Below are 6,000 nucleotides of genomic sequence, written 5' to 3'. Positions count from 1 at the left end.
TCCTTCTGCACTGGTCCAGCTGCCATCGGTTCTTCTGACTAAACTGTGTCTTAACCACAAAGCGTTCATGTCTATGTGGTGCAGAGTTGAACTGAGAAATATAGGAAAGTGATGTAGGATATGGTCCACCTGTCAGTAAAACAACCAGAACTGTCTGTGGAATGGTGCACCATGGAAACCAGAGAACGAAAAACAGAATCCTACCGTGAGTGCTATTTAGAGGTGCCAGGCGCCGGGCTGGCAGCACGAGGGGCTGCCCATCCACCCTGTGGGCTCCTCCTTACCCTGCCACAGTGCCCTCTGGTCTTCTACACAAGGACGCCACAGACATGCATCTCCTCAGTGTTCCTTTGACTGTTTGGGACCACGCTGTCCAAAATTTAACACACAGTGAGCTCTTTTCCTGTTTCCTTGAATTCTGACTCTGCATCCTGGATCTGGCCAGCGTTTCTCTCCCCTGCCGGGTACATCTCCTTTGGGTGTGGCCTCAGTATCCCCACACAGGAGGACTAACCTTGCCAAAGGCCTGGCGAGGTGTTCCTGGGTCTCTGCCCAGTGGCATGTTAGACCTGGCCCCTTCCTCCAGGTCCACTCAGAGGTCAGGTCGTCGAGCTAGACATGCCTTTCACAAGCTACTTCTGCCTCTCTCTCTAAATATAAGCTGAGATGCCTGGTGGTTTCAAACAATAGAGATGATTTCACATACATGAAAACTTGATAAAATCATTAGAAGATGTCATTCAAAGTTAATGGGCAACTTTTCTCTCTAGGGTAGGTAATTATTTTGGTAGGCATTTTTTGAAAAATAAAATCTTAAAGTTTACTGACCAATTTTTTTGTTGTTGTTACATTCTATTTCCAGTAAGGATGTTCTGGCTGACTAACGTTCTCTTTTCAGATTCACTTGGACATGGTTCTCCAGTGCTTCTTGGCTCTCATTACAGCGGAATGTGCTTGTGAGTTGTCCAACAGCTGCCACATCCTTGTTAAGGTTAGCTGCTTTTGAAAGCTAGTCCAAAGTTATATATCTTCAGAAAAAGTGAGCTGGAAGTTGCCATATTTGTCTAGATAATTAGGAATGAGATGTAGTAAAAGTGGGTCTGAATTTCAGATAGAGATTTCCTTTCCTGCTTGAATGGAATTGAAAAGAATGCAATTGATTTGGCATTAACATATTTTTGCTTCCTGGAAAAAAAGTTTTCCACTGTAACCATTTCTGACAGTTCTAGAATTCTCTAGAAGACCAAGAGTCCTATATGCCCAACAGACAAACATATTCAACATATATGTAGAATGTAATATTGAGGGTTAATATTTTCACTCCTATTCAATTTAATAGATGTTTCTGGCACGATGGAATTGTGAAACTTTATTTCTCTCTCAATGTTTTCTAAAAACAAAGAAAGGAAAAGAAAAAGAAACGAAAGTAAATAAATTCTTAGGAAAAATATTTCCATATTTTCCACCTTCTCCCAAAACTTCATTTTTGGAAAATTCTAAAACAAATCTATTTAATTTTATTATACATCAAGACTAAATTTTAAAAACTCTACAAGTAATTAAGATACATTTTGGTTAAGTGAAAAAATTAACTGTTAAAACTTTTCGTGGTTTAGACATTAATGAGAAAAGATCTTGTGAGAAATTGAAGGAAAATAGAAAAAAAATATTGCAGTTGCAAGAGAACAACGATGCATTCTCCATGGGAATAGTCAAGCCATGAAAAACCAGCCACCTCATTTCTTCTGCAGAAGACCATAAGCACATAGCATCTCACTTTGAGGGGCAAATTCTGAGGTTGGCACTTTATTTATATTTTATTAATGTAAACAATAACAAAATACGTTCAATCACAAGCACTCTACTCAGCCAGCTTTATGTCTACCTCTGAATCGAGGCACTTCTGAGATGCTCCTCAGTGTTAGGGAATGCTGGCCTGGAAGGCTTAGGAGCCAACTGGCAACTCATTAGAGGACCAAGAATTGCATCATAAAACAGTGAGACCAAATGTGTGGGCAGTTATTTTAAAACATTATAAAAACCCACTGTGTATTTTTCTATGAATTGTTGACAAATGTGCTTAGTAACAGGATAAGTGAAGAAAAATGAATGAATTAGGTGAGATTTACTTACATTTTAACATTGATAATAAAATAATTTACATGATGTTAGATGAATAAAATAATCAATATAGACACTTTATATAGACATCCTTATCCCAGAACTCTTTGTAAAGGACACGTAATGATCATAACCATAACAGCAGCAGCAACTCAACAACAAGAGTGGCCCCACAGGTTCATGGAGAATGTGGGCCACACAGACAGTATGCTTGACCCGTGAACGTGATTGCATTCAACCTCCCTTTAGGAGAGACTTGGCTACCAGATCACGGAACAACTGTTAAAGATGTAGAGGCCCCGTGGATGGGGTCAACTGGATGTGTCATTTTTCTGTTTAATTTCTAGGATGGAGTCCTAATGCCTTTGAAATAAGACGTAATTATGTGAACATCATGTAAGAAATTTATACCTATGATGACGTCTTACTCTATGTGTCTAAGACAAAAAAATTATGTCTGCTCTTATTCTTCCTACCACATAGCTCTGTGTTTATTGCTTCCTGAAAATTAATGTTTTTATTGATCACTCTTAAAAAAAAAACAGGGTGAGAGGAAACTACTAAGTTGATTAAACTGATAACCAGTTCTGCGATTTCTTCACCAGCCTGCTTTATCATAACAATAAGACTTTGGTCTTATTTTCCAAATATCTGTAATGCCTCAAAATAAACCAATGATGTTTTGACCCAATGACTCAGCTTTTTTCTTAAAGAATTTTGCTGAGTCACTTTCCTAATACTATTCTCCAGTCATGGAAGTCAGCCAGCTTTGTAATACTGTCTTACAGATGCTCTTCAACTTGTATTGGTCACGATTTGTTTCCCTAAGATTTGTATGCCTTTCAAATCTTCAAAGTTAGTGAAGCTTTCTTCAGCCAGGATTCATCTGTTTATAGAGCAGAGTGGGTGGCTTTTGGAAAAGACTTGACATGTTATAATATTGGGCTGAGGAGTCACACGCCACTATCCAAGTTGTCATTGAACGTGCATTTCCTCTTGGGAATGCAGTCCTTAAAACTTTGAGTCCTTTACCAATAGCAAAAATTAGCATCCCTTAACATTTTCACCTGCCTTAACATTGTGGCCTCTGTTCTGCAGACTTCCAGCTATTAAGTCAGTTTATTTTTCCCCGACATCATAAGCTACACGCTTCCCACTCACTTCTATCCTGGCCAGCAAACACACTAGTCTTTTCGATTACTACTTAAAATCACAATGAAAACTATGGTTGTGTATTCACATGCAACTATGGCGTGTGAGTTGATCCCATCCTCTGAGCCCAATCTGTGTGAAGGAAAATGTTTCTCATTAGGAAACCACTTCGTTGTGATCCCTTGGAATCATTTCTAGCTTGTACAAATTATTAAAACTAGACGTCTTTCCTTTCCCTGGACTCCACCCCTGCCTTGTCTAGCTTTCTGCTGCTTCCAGAAGTTAAACAAGCAGATGTTATAAACAAAAACAAACAAACAAACAAAAAGCAAAACAAACAAAAACATTAAAAAACAAAAAACATGAAAGACAAAAACAAAAAGAAAACCACTACCATGAATAAATTTCATCTTCTGTGCATTTCTGTTAAAATTTATAAATTTTATATTCTCCGTTAAATCTGTGAAGATAATACCCAACTATGTAAACACACTGATATTCATGAATTTTAGAGAAAATTCTAACACTACTGACTACTTAAAGTACAGACTTAAAACTGTAAAATTATCCTGACACTTGAGGCTAAAGAACATCTTAGTAAGTGATTTGCTGTGTCTGTTAACATTTTGTCAAGATTTGTAGATGTGTACATTATGTTTGGGTTTGAAGCACTTTCTCACCTCTAACTTTTTTCCTTCTTCACCCCCTTAATCACAGACACAGGAATGCAGCTGCCCTGTGTGTGTCTCCTTCATCCTGCTGGGGGTAGGCACTGGCAAGGAGAGCTTGGGGGGTAACACACGGGCATATTTGGGGTCTGACGAAACAGGCTAATCATGGACCCATTAGGCAAATATTAATTTTCATTGGAAGCCCTGCCATTTTGTGAACTTATAAGAAATAAACAGGCCGGGCGCGGTGGCTCACGCTTGTAATCCCAGCACTTTGGGAGGCCGAGGCGGGCGGATCACGAGGTCAGGAGATCGAGACCATGGTGAAACCCCGTCTCTACTAAAAATACAAAAAATTAGCCGGGCGTGGTGGCAGGCGCCTGTAGTCCCAGCTACTCGGAGAGGCTGAGGCAGGAGAATGGCGTGAACCCGGGAGGCAGAGGTTGCCGTGAGCCGAGATCGTGCCACTGCACTCCAGCCTAGGGGACAGAGCGAGACTCTGTCTCAAAAAAAAAAAAAAAAAAAAAAAAGAAATAAACAGACGTACTGTTAGCCTCAGGATGTATCTCTTTTCTTTAAGAAAAAAGAAACCCATTGATAAATGTCTCTGAAAGGCTGACTCTCACCACTTCATGCTCTTCTAATGCTTCTGCACTGTCCTATGTGAGGCTCGAGTGACGTGGGTGTGCCACTGAAGGGCCATGGGTAGGAGTGGTGTGTTTTCTGAACACCTATCACACCTGTATTACCAGTTCTATGAAAACATGTATAACATAGAAGCAAAGCATTCACGCTAAAGATAGCTTCTGCTGATCCTTGCTACCAAGATCTCCCTTCCGGTCCTCAGCGTCTCTTCCCTTGACCAGGCTCTTCCTGTCTTCTCGGGCCACTTTCTCTATATTATTTTTCTCTTCTTCTTCCAGGTTATGGAAACCATTCCTACCACAATTTTCTCTTCTAAATTTGGTTTGATAAAACCAAATACTTTTCATTGTTTCACCTGCAGTGATCTTTTTCTTAGACTTTTGCATTTTGTATTCTTTTAGTTTTAGTATCTATGCAGGCATTTCTTATATAGAGGCCCTGTTCACACCATGCCCACATTCTACAGTGGATTATACACTTTGAATATCAAGCTCCAGCTATATGAGTTAGTTTGGGATTATTGAAAGGACACCAAGAGGCAGAATGGCCATGTAAGTTATTGTTCAAGTCAGGGTACTTTTGAGAGTTAAAAAAGGCACGTTAACAATGTCACACCACGGATGTAACTGGGACAATTCCAGCCAAGAATTGAGATGGTCCTTTCTTTTCTCCTCTCCCACCCTATTCTCCTCCTTGTTCTCTTTCTTCTTCCTCCTCTTCCCCATCCTCCTCCTCTACTGCCTGTTCATAGGGGAAATATATATCTGTCTGTCTGTCTATCTATCTATCTATCTATCTGTCTATCTATCTATCTATCTACATCTATCTTTCTATCTATTATCTATCTGTTTCCCAAATGCAAACACTGAATCGCTAGTCAATAAGTCTCATGATAAATGTTTGATGCTAGCCCAATGCTGGGCTCACTTTCTAAACTCCTAGATAATTCCACAACAGAAAGAAATAAGGTTTCAGGTCTTATTTTATGTTTCTTATAGTATTCTCAGTATAGGATACTAGTTAAACTGTGGAGACACATGGAGAGACAAATGGAGACTAGTCTGAACAACCTGGAGACAGTCCTCTCTCACAGCAAAGTCAAATCTGGTTTGGTGGTTCCGCTTTGCAAAGCTATGACGGGCTCAAGCTCTTCCTACCTTTTTGCTTCAGTCTCCTGACCTGTTGTCCTCTCCACATAGCCCCAGATGACTCACCATCATATCCACATTCTAGCCAGTGGGAAGGGGGAATGGAGTTGGTAAGAGCATGCTCCTCTTTCTCTTGTGCACTGCAACTCTGCACAGTCCATCCGTTCTTACCCCATTGGCCAGAATGCAGTCACCTCGCTTCTACTGGCTGCAAGGAAGGATGGGGATTGTAGTTTTTCCCATGAGAACCCATATGCCCAGAT

At 40.2% G+C, this 6,000-nt stretch overlaps 1 long non-coding RNA gene across 1 annotated transcript in view; it reads left to right on the top strand.

Moving 5' to 3' along the window:
• Window positions 1-246: 246 nt before the first annotated feature.
• Window positions 247-6,000, top strand: part of LOC134731959 (uncharacterized) — a 54,798-nt gene continuing 49,044 nt past the window's right edge. Inside the window, exons 1-2 of the long non-coding RNA XR_010114710.1 lie at window positions 247-390; window positions 863-991. This is a non-coding gene — a long non-coding RNA (uncharacterized lncRNA). The remainder of the gene's footprint in view (window positions 391-862; window positions 992-6,000) is intronic.

The sequence above is a fragment of the Symphalangus syndactylus genome, chromosome 1 (assembly GCF_028878055.3).
Source record: "Symphalangus syndactylus isolate Jambi chromosome 1, NHGRI_mSymSyn1-v2.1_pri, whole genome shotgun sequence".
NCBI lineage: Eukaryota > Metazoa > Chordata > Mammalia > Primates > Hylobatidae > Symphalangus > Symphalangus syndactylus.
The sequence above is the reverse complement of the archived record's forward strand: the minus strand, read 5'-3'. Positions and strand labels throughout refer to the sequence as shown.